Source organism: Alexandromys fortis, unplaced genomic scaffold, assembly GCF_014885135.2.
Source record: "Alexandromys fortis isolate MF-2015 unplaced genomic scaffold, M_Fortis_MF-2015_v1.1 scaffold_36, whole genome shotgun sequence".
Lineage (NCBI taxonomy): Eukaryota > Metazoa > Chordata > Mammalia > Rodentia > Cricetidae > Alexandromys > Alexandromys fortis.
In genome coordinates, this window is record NW_026067915.1 from 2,169,824 (window position 1) to 2,184,777 (window position 14,954).

A 14,954-nucleotide genomic window follows, 5' to 3' on the forward strand; every position below is an offset into this window, starting at 1 on the left:
CTCCATTACCCTACTACCTTTCCTACCGTAGCCATTTATGGCTCTACAAGGTCACTCTTTTAATTCCTTGGTAATTTTAGCTTCTGGCTCACTGTCACTCCAATACTATTTCTGTCATAATTCTTATTGATTTCAACATCCAAAAAGAAAAGTCACCCGATATCCTGGCCTCTTCATTTCTTGACTATTTCTACATAGTAACACTGATCCTGCTCTCTTTCCTATCTGAGCCTCCTTTCCTCATGGTCACACCCTAATCAGCCATCTAAGAGTAAAATTTAATATTTACATCTGAAGTCACATCTTTATTGTTCTTGTTGTTTTGACTTTATTTATTTTTTAAATAAGATTTATGTATTTATTATATATACAGTTCTGCCTGCATGCAAGCCTGCATGTCAGAAGATGGCACCAGATCTCATTACAGATGGCTGTGAGCCACCATGTCATTGCTGGGAATTGAACCCAGGACTTCTGAAAGAGCAGCCAGTTCTCTTAATCTGAGTTATCTCTCCAGCCTGATGCTTTGGTTTTTAAGACAGGATCGCACTACATAGACTGGCTGGCCTCAAACGTACAGGCCAGCTCAGTCTGCCTGTCTCTGCCTTCTGCGTACTGGGATTAAAGATATGCACCACCATACCTGGCTTTTTTTTTTAACTTTCCAGTGAGGCTAGAAAGATGTCTTAGTATAAATTTATATGGTAGATTTACCTACATATTCAGGTTATATGATATAGTCTGGCTCCAAGGCTATAAGCCTATAGACTTTGTTTCTGTATTGAATATTGCTGGGAGTTAGAATATATGATAGCTAATCTTTGCTGTCAACTTGATGGAACTTAGAATCACATGGAAACATATCTGGTGTAGGAGTTCCTTCTGTTTGTGTGTTGCTTTCATTGGCTAATGAATAAAGAAACTGCCTTGGCCTAGTTGACAGGACAGAACTTAGGTAGGCGGAGTAGACAGAACTGAATTCTGGGAAGAAGGGCAGAGTGGCAGACGCCATGAATCTCCTGCCAGAGATGGATGCTGGTTAGAATCTTGCCAGTAAGCCACCGTCATGTGGTGATAGACAGATTAATAGAAATGGGTTAAATTAAAATGTGAGAATTAGCCAATAAGAAGTTAGAGCTAATGGGCCAGGCAGTGTTTAAATGAATACAGTTTCTGTGTGATTATTTCGGGTTTAAGATAGCCGGGTGACCAGGACAACAAGCAGCCTGCTCCTCCTGATACACATACCTCTAGGGATGCCTATCAGGGTGTTTCCAGAAAGGTTAAGACTCACCCTGAATGTAGGTGGCACTATTCCATAGGCTGGGGTTACGAACTAAATAAAGAGGAGAAAACCAGCTGAGTACTAGCATTCATGTCTCCCTGCTTCCCGATGGTAAAAACTTCCATCATGCCTTCCTTTCATAGTAATCCATCCTGCTATGATGGACTACATCATCACAAACTGTAAGCCCAAATAAATTCTTCTTTTAAGTTGCTTCTTGTCAAGTATTTGGTCACAGCAGTAAGAAAAGTAACATATAACATAATGGTGAGTACATGTACATCCAAACAAAAAAGATATATTCTCTGAGGCACTTATCACACATGGAATTTACAGGACTAGAGTTTCTCTCAGTGGTCGTGAGAGAACTGTCAGTGAATGTGAAGCCTCAGGGCATGACTGCAGGCTTTATAAGGACTATACTTAGACTACAGTAAAGTTATATTTAAAAAATGATTAAAAAATTATCCTTAGCTTCTATAGCATATTTACCTTTTGAACTTTTGATTTTCATAATGAGACTCAACTTATAGACACACTGCACAGTTGTATAAAAATATTTTCTTAGCTTAAGTCTAGACAGATTCACTGTTTAGTTTTACCAGATCTTCAAAGACCACTAATGAGCTTCAAATTGTTCCATAAAACACAGGGTGACCATCCAAAACTCATCCTATGAATCCTAAAAGGGAAGCTTTAGTTAATTTTCCTTGATGAACATAGACACAATATTCAAAAATCAAATTCAACAACTCATTAAAAAGATCATTCATCATGATCAAACTGGTTTTATTCCAGAGGCAAAAAGAGGTTCAACATATACAGATTAATGAATATAATACCACATAAAGAGAATAATATATAAAAGCACATGGCCATCTCAATTGACACAACGAGGCATTCATTTATACAGCTAGAAAGATGAGCAAAATCATATCTTTTTAAGGAAAATTAATGGAAATGAAATGGCAAATAAAATAAGCTAGACTTGGAAAAGTAAGTTCTTCCTGTCTATTATAAAGGGAATCTAGACAAAAACAAAGATAGTATGAAAGTAAAAGAGAACTATTACAAAACAAGAGAGAAAAAATGAGGGAGAGAAAATATGGAGGAGATCACATCTCTATCCAGAAGCAGGAGGTAGAAAGCACACTGAAAATGGTATGAGTCTTCTGCAATATTAAAGCCAGTCCAAACCAAAGTGCCACACTTGCTCCAACAAGGCCATACCTTCTAATCCTTCCCAAATAGTTCCACCAATGGGGACTAAGCATTCAAACATGAGTGGCAGTTTCCCCTTCCACAGCAGATTTGCTTGCAAGTAGACTGTGCTTCAGGAATTCTAGTAATAAAAATCTATCAGTGTTGGGAGGGGGGGGCGTCCATGTTTTCAAACTTTATCTTATTTTATTTATTATTATTTTGGTTTTTTTGAGACATGGCTTCTCTGTATGTCTCTGGCTGTCCTGGAACTTGCTCTGTAGACCAAGCTGGCCTTGAACTCACAGAGATCTGCCTGCCTCTGCCTCCCTAGTGTTTGGATTAAAGGTGTTTGCCACTAATGTCTGGCTGTTTTCAAACTCAAAAAAAAAAAGAGAGATTCTATTTTTATTTTAAAATGTGTGTCCATGTGTTTTCTGGTAGATTGTGTGTCCACAGAAGGCAGATGTGTCAAATGCCCTGGAGCTGGGGTTATGAGCCACCTAATGTGGGTTCTGGGAACTAAACTTGGGTTTTTTGCTGCAACTCATTTCTCCAGTTCCATTTTCAAACTTTTTAAGGATTATGTTGAGGTCTAAATAAACCCCTCACTGTGAATTTCCTTAGCAGTTCTTTTTTTTTCACATATAGTTTCCTTTCCTTCTTTTTCTTCCAAAGCTATGGTGTATGAGGCAATAGGATTTTTTTTTTAGCTCCAGTACAATCTTTTAGGACAACATTGGATATGTGGTGGTCTACTGTTGGCCAAAATATCATTATGTGGTACACGAATGTTCTCAAATATATTAGGACTAGGTTGAGAATCGAAATGTAACATCTAATTAAATTCTTATGCCAAAAATAAAGCCAGTGTTACCTAATAGACAAGGATACTGAGGCCAAGATAAAAATAACAAAACAACCAAAACCTCAAATACAATACTTGGTTATATTATCGAGAAAATTTAAGAATTATGACTTGAACCTAAAGCTTTCTAATGTCTACAACCCTTTCCTCCTTCACCACCACTGTGTTAAGTCTAAATGAATATGGAGAATCAGTTTCTGCTATAGTTCCAGGTTTCTTGATGTCTCCTAATAGGAAGAAGGAAGGAGGAGAGACATGCACAGGAATGGAGCACTTCAATGGACAGAACTTAGATCAAACTTTTTAAACTCTAATTTTTCACAATGTCTGAAATGAAGTCTTTAAGAAGTAAAGTTATGACACAAAACAGCTATATAAAATAAAATCATAACAAATCAATGGGGTAAAACTTATGACTTTTAAGAGGATGAATAATGTTAAATGCTCTTTGAATGTCACACTATATTATCAAACTTTGTAATTATAATTAAAACAAAGAGCTTGTACAACAATAAAACTGACTAGGACATAATTAAAGGCACATGAAAAAGCAGAATCATATCCAGAAATAGAACACCATGTAAAACATGCCATAAGGCCAAGCATAAAGCTTAATTTAAAAAAATAAAAACAAGTGACCTGTGAGATTAAGTCGACAGGAGGGAAATGGAAAAGGCACAATGCTTTAAATGTGAAAAAATGCAAATGTCAGGGTAAGAAAATACAATTTAAAGAAACATAATGGAAGAGTAAAATATGAAATTCAATTTGGAGAAAACAAATTTAAGGATGAAGATTCAGTGTCAAAAGTTACTGAACAGGAAAAAAACTTAGAAATATTTTCCATTTATTCATAAAGTATTTATTAAGTATTTGCAGCACTACTGTAGTCTCTGTGAGGGGGTGATGGGATTCAGGAGGCAATGTGATGGGTCAGGGAAGCAGAAGCAGATAAAGCAAGAAACCACTACGTAGCATGCATGAGGCCCCTGTGGTCCAATGAAAGAGTTGAAAACCTGGTGTGGTGGCACACATCTGTAATACCAGAAGTTAGGAGGTTGGAGGCAGGAGGACCAGAAGTTCAAGGTCATCTTCCACTATACAAGTTAAAGGCTAGTCTAGACTACATGAGGCTCTGTCTCTAATAAAATAAAGTATAATGACAAATGAGTAGTTAGCACCAAATTAAACAAAACCATTCAAAGAAAACATTTGAATTACCATCTCTAGCAGTAATTCCAACAAGAAATATTTAATTTACTTTGGAATTCAATGGAATCCAATTTGGAGAAAACATGATAGTAAGTAAGATCATATTGGAAGGAGAAAGAAGAACAAAGTTCAACTTCAGGAAAAGTCAAAGAGGAGACAATGATGTAGCCCATCCCAAAATGCTGGAAGAGGCATGAAGACAGAGAATATAGTCAATAATTAGAGAGCAAGAAAGTTGAGAATAAACAAGAGTTGTATTATATATATAAGCAAGCATGCACAATAATTTAAACTATTAATTATATAATATATGTGCATATAAGCTAGCATGGAATTAAAACCAAGTAAATATCAATGGCAAAGAAACAATAATAAATGGGACTAATCAGAGTCCATTATTATCAGAGTCAATGCATATATTTGAGGAATTAATAACTGGTAATTGATACACTATCTACTATGAAGTTATTCAAAATACACAGCCAAATAAATATTTGGGGAATTCACAAGATTCACACTATCCATAAAAATAAATTCCAAATGAGTTAAAGACTTCAGTCTGGAAAATATATAAAAGTATATAAAAAAGATTCTAGTTTATCCCCAACATGCAGCCAATACACAGCATGAAAATGAAATTTAATAGTATTTTTTAATGCTAATAGCATAAAACTAACTAATTAAAAAGTCACTTTAAAAAGTTTTGCACCTAAAACAAAACAGGCTATTGCTACTAGTTTTCATTGCTACTGGAGCAAGATGGAAAGATTCCACTACTAGTATGGTAAGACTGCACGTTGGTCACAGAACATAGAAAAGTGAAGCTGAAACTGAGCTAGAAACTTCTTCTCTCCTGGCTAGCTTTTACAGTGATAGAAAGTGTCATGCAGATTGTTATGGGAGGAAAGTCATCAACTGTCTTACTAAATAAACCCTTTGTGCTGCATTATCAATCTAGCTGACAAGATAAATCCATTAGTGTACTAGTGGCATGGCTGTTATTGGGATCACTAATCACTTTCTGGTTAGATTAGAGGCCTGCTCTATTGGAAGGAATCAACAATAGCTGGTACAATAAACCTGGTCAAAAACTCTTGGTCAGGGATGTCACAGAACCCAGTGGGAAGATACTATTGCTACTTTACTAAATGGGCATGCATTTATCAAACTACCTGGTTTTTAAACAGGTTTATGCCTAATGATTAATGCTGTTTTCAATTTTGGTCAGAAAAGCCTTTTTTTTTTGCAATGGGTGGCAGTTATTATATGGATTGATTAACTAGTCAATGTGTTGAACATTAGTGATTGCTGAATGAGAAATCTCTGTATCAGTCCTTCCAAGGCGCAAGGAACACTATAAGAGTGAGGAAAAAGAATGTAAGACCTGGAGTAAGGAGTAGAGTATTGTAGAATATTATTTTTTGGCATGACATGAACTCACAACAACTGCAATTTCCTGCAAGAGACCAGTACAAGATGGGGCCCATCAAGAGGAAGAAAGGGGGAGGGGAATCACAAGGTTCCCAAGCCTCCCTAATGAGTTACTGGCAATTACTGTCTGCTAGGGTAAGAGGATACATTTTCTTCAGTGTTGTAGACACAGCTAAGATGGTCTTATATTCATGTATGTAACCCTCATTAACTAATTAGGACACACACAAATAAAGACATAAAAGTAGGTGACACATTGTAAATTGGGGAGAGGAAGGGGACCAGGGAGTGTGGGAGGATAATGTGAAGGTAATGGGAGGATGAATATGGAAATATAGTTTATATGTATAGACATAAATATAAAAAAATCCAAGCCAGGTGGTGGTGGCACACATCTTTAATCCCAGCACTCAGGAAGCAGAGACAGGCGAATCTCTGTGAGTTCAAGGCCACCCTGGTCTAAAGAGCTAGTTTCAGGACAGCGAGGGCTGTTACAGAGAGAAACCCTGTCTTGAAAAAGCAAAATAAAACCCAAAACTCAAAAAATAAAAACCCCAAACCATTATCATGTATAATTAATAAATTAATGAAAAAGAATTATATGATCAATAAAAATGTTTCATAAAAGCAAAATAAGCAAATGTAGTGATGTTCTGTTTGTAGTCTAACAAATAAAGCTTGCCTGAAGATCAGCGTGCAGAGCTAAGCCACTCACTATTAGACATAGAGGATAGGCAGTGGTGGCACTTGCCTTTAATCCCAGCACTCAGGAGACAGAGGTAGACAAATCTCTGTGAGTTCAAGACCACCTGGGCTACACGAGATTGAATCTGTCTAAAAGAGAAACAGCTCACACAAAGATGATCCCAACACTTGGGATCCCACTCCTTTAATCCCAGCTCTAGGGAGGTGGAGACAGAAGTGAGCTCAGAAGCAGTCTGAGGATTCATAGAGACAGGATTGTCCCTTTGGTCTGAGCATTGTTAGAGGTAAGAACTAGTGGCTGATTGCTCTGTTTTTCTGATCCTTCAGTTTTCACCCCCTAATATCTGCTTCCAGGTTTTTATTACTATGACCAATTAGAATTTGTGCTACAAGCAAATCTAGTATCAAAACTAACAACTTAAAAATACCACAAAGGGGTAGAAGTCCAACAGAATAGAAAAAAATGTTTGCCATTTTTATAATAAAGAATGAGTATATAAAATACAAATAAATAAATATTTTTATGCTGCACATAAATAGGATGTTTTGAAAGCATATCCAACCAACGTTTTATCACATGGGAGGGTAACTACAGAATTAACAATAATATACTGGAGGCTGTATGTGCACATATCACCACCCCTAACAGGCACACAGTCAAATCTACCTACCCACTCTCACACACAAAAAGGAAATGTATTAAAAATTGAAAAATTAAATAAATAATGAATTATTTTTAAATATAATAAATCAAGAGAAAATACTGCAACCTCTTATAACACACCAGAAGGCACATCTAATGCTGGCTCAGATGATGTTTCTGAACTTGCTCAACACATTATTTTCCTATTACGTCGGACCCTCTTCTGCCTTTAATACTCACATCCAGGTGGTGTGGGCCTCTATTTACTTTAGGAGTACTCACCACCGGGTTCCAACCCGATACGCCAGAAAAGCACTAAGGTTGTTAAGATGCACCAAGTTCAGAGGAGACAAAATGCTAACCCCCGAGCCATAGAGCTTATAGGAGGACATAGTATGGCAATAATACATCAGTACTACTCTCAGTGGCATTCAGGGCCTCAGTCCTCACAACTGTAAAATAGGGAATACACCTGTGAACTACAAATAAAAAGAACTGTGCCCTGCTATGCTATCTACAGTTTTAATGGCATATTCCACTCATAGCCACTAATCTTGGTTTTTAGGTTTTGATCTCATAGATAGGAAGTTTTTAATTTTTTAAATCCAGTTAAATGACAGTTAAAGATAGGTAAATAAATAAGGAGAATTCACACGCCTATAATCCTAGCACTTAGGTGGCTGAGTTTCAGGCCAGTCTGGGCTACATAGTGAGACCCTGTCATTGGAGGAAAAACAAAACCCCAAACCAAAATAGAATAAACAAACAACAAGAAGAGGGATAACCTTAGGCACTCATCTCAGATGTGGGGCAGAGAGAATAACCATCAGAGTCCTTAGAGTGCTGAGAGGCAATCTGAAGAAGAAGAGAGGAACTTCTAGGAGAAGAGGACTTGGACAAAGATCCCAGGGAAATGAGAGAGAGCTCTATTAGGGAGAATGCAAAGGTCTGAGGTAGGCATGTTGGGAAAAGGGTGTTATTTGTGACTCAGTCAAAAACAACCACAAAGGAGAATAGAAGATGAAGTCAGAATAATACAGGCATGTGTGATCGGGGTGGAGGGGATGGGGCTTAGTGGTCCTTAAAGGTTAGCCTAAAGCCCAGGAGGAGAGGATTTAACTTTCCACAGAGCAATGAAAATTCTTGTTCCTGTGTTAGTAGCAGTTTGTAGAAGAGAAGGGACACATCAAGAAAAAGAGAGTATTGGAATAGTGCAGAGCAATGTTCTCAGCCTTCTTGATGCTACCACTCTTTAATAAAAACACTTCATCATGTGGTGATCCCCAACCATAAAATTATTTTCATTGCTACTTCATAACTGTAATTTTGCTACTGTCATGAATCATAATATGGTGTAGGAGGTCCTTCTGTCTTTGTGTTGCTTTTATTGGTTAATAAAGAAACTGCCTTGGCCTAATTGATAGGGCAGAATTTAGGCAGGTGGGGGAGACAGAACTGAATGCTGGGAGGAAGAAAGGCGGAGTAGGAGAGACACCTTGGAGCCACCAGAATCTGACATGCCAAATCTTTCCCCGTAAGCTACTGCTATGTGGCGATATAAAGATTAATAGAAATGGGTTAAATCAAGATGTGAGAGTTAGCCAATGAGAGGCTAGAACTAAAAGGTCAAGCAGTGATTTAATTAATACAATTTCTGTGTGGTTATTTTGGGGCTAAGTTAGCCGTGCGGCCAGGAAGAACAAGAGGGCCCGCTCCTTGCACCAATAATACAAATATCTATGTTTTCTAATGGTCTTACCCCACAGGTTGAGTATCACTGGTCTGAGCAAGGCAGAAACAATGAAGATAGTAGAAAGTGACTTAATCTAATGACTCAACACTTTGAAGGTAGACTCAACAAGACAGATGACAGATTGAACATAAAACGTAAGAGAATCAAAGGTGACTTAGGGTTCTTGCCCTGGGCTTCTAGAATAATGAAGCTACTTTTTACTGAGATGGGATAGGTTATTGGAAATGTAGTTTTGAAATAAAGCTCTGTAGCCTTCAACTTTTCAGAGGTTAGAAAGATAATGAGAAACTATGGCGGAAAGCTGACGTGGAAAAAAGCCTTAGTAAGGTAAGAGGAAGTAAAGATGAAGTGTGTTATACGTTTAGTGAAGAAAGCATTAACAAAAAAACTAACAGTGTAAGATGCTGTTGAAGGAAGACAGAACTGATTCATTCACTGGTTAGCAATGTGAACGCTAGCGTTGAACTAGTTTGGCAAGGGGATATCAGTGGAGAAGAGTCCTAATTAGTATAGATTCAAGGCCTAATTAGTAAGAAAAGAAAAAAAATGAGTCACTGATTGGATAACTGTGGAAGGGATAAGAGTTAGAAAGATTTCGATAGAGTCAAGAGACTCTGGCGAATACAGCACCTTGTATCACAAGGTACTGCACTTCCAATTCCAAAAAACAAAACAAAAAAACACAGTACCTGGCATATACAAGTTACTAAGTGAATATTTGTTGATTGACTGAAGTCATCAGATATTTTAACAAGAAGCAGCTTCTAGAAAATACAGTAAAACATTAGGGTTCTTGGTTCAATATGGAAATCTGGCCTTTTACTTTACTGCTATGACTGAAAACTTCTTAGACCCTTACACCTAAAATAGATGTCCCAATGTTGTGGAACAATCTTTTTGTACTGTGAAGATGTGTCTTTGCCAAGGTGCCTTCTGATTGGTTTAATAAAGAGTTGAATGATCAATAGCTAGGCAGGAAGAGGTTAGATGGGACTTCTGGGAAGAGAGAGAGGGAGGTGATGAATCTTGGTGTGAGAGAGACCCCAGAGGACATGGAGAGGAAACAGGAGGTGAAAGATGAAAGAGAGCTAAAAAGCCACAAGGCAAAATGTAGACTAACATAAATGGGCTACACCCTATTTAAGTTATGAGCTAGTGGGACAAGCCTAAGCTATAGGCCGAGCTTCCATAATTAATAATAAGTCTTAGTGTCATTTTTTGTGAGCTGCCAATTCAAAGGAAAGTCCAACTACATCCCATAATTTGAGAACAAGGACAGGATTTGACAAATCCCTTTCAAGTATATATGTTCAGTTCTGGATATATAATATCATCTCTCCAATGACTTCCTATATCTGAGGCTCCTGTTTAATGACTATGAAGCCAGCATGAGACGTGCATAACATCACACAGCCTCTTCCCACAAACAGTACCAGGCACCAGGATATCCATTTGCAAAAGAATGAAGAGAGGCCTCACTTCCTATACAAAAGTAAGCCAAAATGGTTAGACTGAAATGTAAAGACTAAAATTACATACTCGTAGAAAAAACTATAGGGGTAAATTAATGTGATCTCGATGGTGACAAGAGCATAAAGACAATGACAGCAGAAAAGAACTAAGTTCTTTTCCGCAAAGGCAGCTATCAAGACAGTGAAAGGGCAGCTCACAAAACTGGAGATTTTCAAATCACATATGTGATAAAGTCTAATATCTAGAATGTATAATCAACTCTTTTGTCCTTTTTCTTCATTTTACTTGTGTGTGTGAGCACATTTACACAGGTGTCTGTGTGCATACAAAGGCCTCAAGCTATTTCTGGGAATCTTCCTTAATTTATCTTTCATTTATTCTCTTTAAATTATTCATTTATGTATAAATAAATTTATTTATGTATATGTGTGCTTGTCTGAATGAGTTTATATGCAGCGCATGCACGCAAAGAGGGCTAGAATTACAGTTGATTGTGGGCTATGATGTAGATGCTGGGAACTGAACCTGGGTCCTCTGCAAGAGCAGTAAGTACTCTTAACCACTGAGCCATCTCTCCAGCTCCCCACCTCATTGTTTTTAGGTAGGATCTCTTACTCAAACTCAGAGCTCATCAATGTAGTCAGTCTTCATAACCAGCTTGTCCTAGGGATCTTGTCTCCACTCTAAGGTTGTAATGATAACTTATATGAGTACTAGGGTACTTGCACCCCAAGTGTTTTAACCACTGAGCTATCTCTCCAGGCCCCTATAATCAATTCTTATAATTCAACAACAAAAAGGCAACACAATTTAAAAATAAGCAAAAGAAATTTTTCTTCAATAGAAATTTTTAAAAAGAAAATACCAAATAGCCAAGAAATATATGAAAGCTGTTCTATACCATCAAGTCATTATGTAACTGCAAATCAAAGCCATACTGAGCTATTACTTGAATCCAGTAGGGCAGATGTCTACAACTTACAACAATGACAACAGGACTACCACTGCCATCAACAAAGAAACTAACACAGAATAACGAGTGTTAGAGAGAATTCAGGGAATTTTCAGATACTGGGGTGGAAAACAGTTTGGTGGTTCCTTAAAAAAACTCAAAGGCTGACAATTTAACTCAAACAGAGTTATTACCTAGCATGCACCAGCTCCTCAAAATAATCCTTAATACCACAAATCAAACACCTTAAACAAAAGAATTACCATATAGTCCAGCAATTCTATTCTACCTTTACATACCAATGGACTGAAAACAGGTATTAAACAAAACCTGTAAACAAATCCTCTTAACAGCATAGTTTAGAAGATCCAGAAAGTACAAATGACCCAAATGCCACCAACTGATGAAAACAAAGTGTGGCAAATTCATAATTCAACCAGAGAAAGAAATGAAGTATTGACACACACTATGACATGCAATGAGTCTTGTAAACATTACACTGAATGAAAGAACATGCACACACACACACACACACACACACACACACACACACACACACAAGGTTTCTATGAAATGTTTAGGATAGAAAGCAAAAATGGTTGTTGCCAGGAAAGAAAGGAATGGAGAATGACTGCCTAGTGGGATACAGAGTTTCTTTTGTGGGTGATGAAAATATCTGAGAATTAGACGTGGTATTTGCAAATTCTGTGAATTTATCGAAAACCACCAGTTAAAATAATTAATTTCACCTCAATTTAAAAAAAATTGCGAACTCAGGCCTTGTATCTGAGAACTTAGTCTAAGGACTCAGCTCATCCAGTCACCCATGCTCCTTCACACACCACAGGAGAACTGCATCAGCAATGGCTATTCACCCTTCAGGTATGGTACCTAACCACTGTTTTTATGTGAGAATTCTCACTGTTGCAAAAGTACATACAAATTTCTAAATAAAATTATTTTCTAATAATAGATTCTTGGCACAGATCATATTGAAGCTATGTTTGCTTCATATATATGTTGCCATCCTATATGTGTGTGTGTGTGTGTGTGTGTGTGTAGTATTTATATATACTATATGGTATACACACACAACCCCTCACATATATACTATCCATCTAACTGATATATCAGTGATAGCTGTGGGTCTCATCCCTACAAGATACTATTTCTATGTGCAAAAGAGTACAGTAATAAAGTTTATGCTTTCAATGAATAAACACCATTTTTCACTAATAATCTTTGGCATTTCCCATTTTCTATGCTTTCTGTGCCTTTTGTTTGCTTATTTTGTTATGTTTTTGTGAAGACTGCAACTCTTAGACACACTGAATTAAAACTGACCTTTAAAACCTCCTGTGCCAGACTAAGATTGCCAATGAAGAAGAAATACAATGGGTATATCCATTTGCATGACAACCAGTCTTTTTTTCTTACTGATTTTTATTGAGCTCTACATTTTTCTCTGCTCCTCTCCCTGCCTCTCCCCTCCCCTTCAATCCTCCCCCAAGGTCCCCATGCTCCCAATTTACTCAGGAGATCTTGTCTTTTTCTACTTCCCATGTAGATTAGATCTATGTAAGTCTCTCTTAGTATCCTCATTATTGTCTAAGTTCGCTGGGATTGCAATTTGTAGGCTAGTTTTCTTTGCTTTATGTTTAAAAACAACTTATGAATGAGTACATGTGATAATTGTCTTTCTGTGTCTGGGTTACCTTACTATAAATGAAGTTTTCTAGCTCCATCCATTTTCCAGCAAAATTCAAGCTGTTGTTATTTTTTTCTGCTGTGTAGTACTCCATTGTGTAAATGTACCACATTTTCCTTATCCATTCTTTGGTCGAGGGGCATTCAGGTTATTTCCAGGTTCTGGCTATGACAACCAATGCTGCTATGAGCATAGTTGAGCACATGTCCTTATGGCACGATTGAGCATCCTTTGGATATATACCCAAAAGTGGCATTACTAGGTCTTGAACAGTGACTCTGAATACTCACAGTACAACATTTATACATTCTCTCCCACCTTCCATTCTTTCTTTCTGGACAAAGTCTCACTCTTCCACCTGTCTGGCTTGGAACTGGTGTAGGCCAAGGCAGACCTTGAAATCACAAATATCTACCTGCTTCCCTCTTCCAAGTGCTGGGATCAAAAGCCTGCACCATCATGCTCAGTTTTCACAAGACTTTTTGATACCAAAGTGTGTTCAGTTCTCTTTCTCTCTGATCTCAACGAGGGCATACACCTCCAATTTACAGCCACCCCATCAATGATAATGATTTCAAAGAATGAAAATATTTACATGTATGTAACTGCAAAAATCAAGTTCTAATATCAAGTTAACTGGAAAAAAAATACTGCAAAACTGCTCCTGGGAATCTGACAAACACACATTTCCTAGCACAGCCAAATACTCCATTTTTAAAATGCAAACAATCTGGTTTTTGTTCATCACTTGAATGGAAGGATGATGTCAGGGTTACTGGAGCCCAGATCACTACTGGCCTTTAGAAACTCTTGCCTTTCTAGATAAGCAAGAGACTTACAGCCAAATTACTAACATCTAAAACAAGTCCTTCAGGAGTCTTCAGGTCCTAGAAAAATACCTCATCAGTGAAAAGCAGTCTTCAAAACAAAATGCAAAAAAAAAAAACAAAAAAAAAAAAAACCTCTACAACAGGGAGACAAGTGATCAGGGACTGTCTAGCTACTTCTCTGAGAAGTCAGAAGTGTTTGGGTACTCAACATACCGAGTATCTGCTAGATAGCCATAGATACCAGCCCTTCCCTTACCACATCTTCTCAGATAAACTTTTTGAAATCTTTGTTGATCTAAGCTGGAAATAAAGCACAGAGGTAGAGCACTGAGCATGTGCAAAGCCCTGAGTTCAATCCACACTGCACGGAGACACAGATGATTTTGAACATTCATTATTTTCTTAGGGTGTACTTATTTCAATCTGGTTTCTACCTTTTCCATTCCAGAATGGCTCTTGCTGAGGACAAAGATGTCCATCTTCCAAAGTTCAACAGATTATTTTCAGTGCACTTACTACTTTTTCTTTGGGGAAGCACTATCTTTTTTTGCCTTTATGGCATACCCTAAACTACAATTAGATTTTTTTTTTTTGAGACAAGGTTACTCTGTGTAACAACTCTGGTTGTCCTGGATTTGTTTCATAGACCAGGCAGTCCTCCCAAGTATTGGAATTACAGATGTGTACCACCACTGCTTGGCTTCTACAATTAAACTTTTAAAGAAAACATATAAAACAATGATCAAATATGTGTTACTATTATAAAATATTTTATTCATTTATTGTTATATGTGTATGGGTATTTTGCCTGAATGTACATGTAATCATGTGTGTGCTGGTGCCTGTGGAGGCCAGAAGAGGGCATTGGACCCCTTGGAACTAGAGTCATAGTGA

General features: G+C 37.4%; 1 protein-coding gene across 2 annotated transcripts in view; it reads right to left on the reverse strand.

The window, feature by feature from the left end:
- The window catches only part of Ppp2r3a (protein phosphatase 2 regulatory subunit B''alpha), a 140,710-nt gene that overhangs the window by 119,941 nt on the left and 5,815 nt on the right, over nucleotides 1-14,954 (reverse strand). The gene's annotated exons all lie outside the window — the stretch shown is intronic.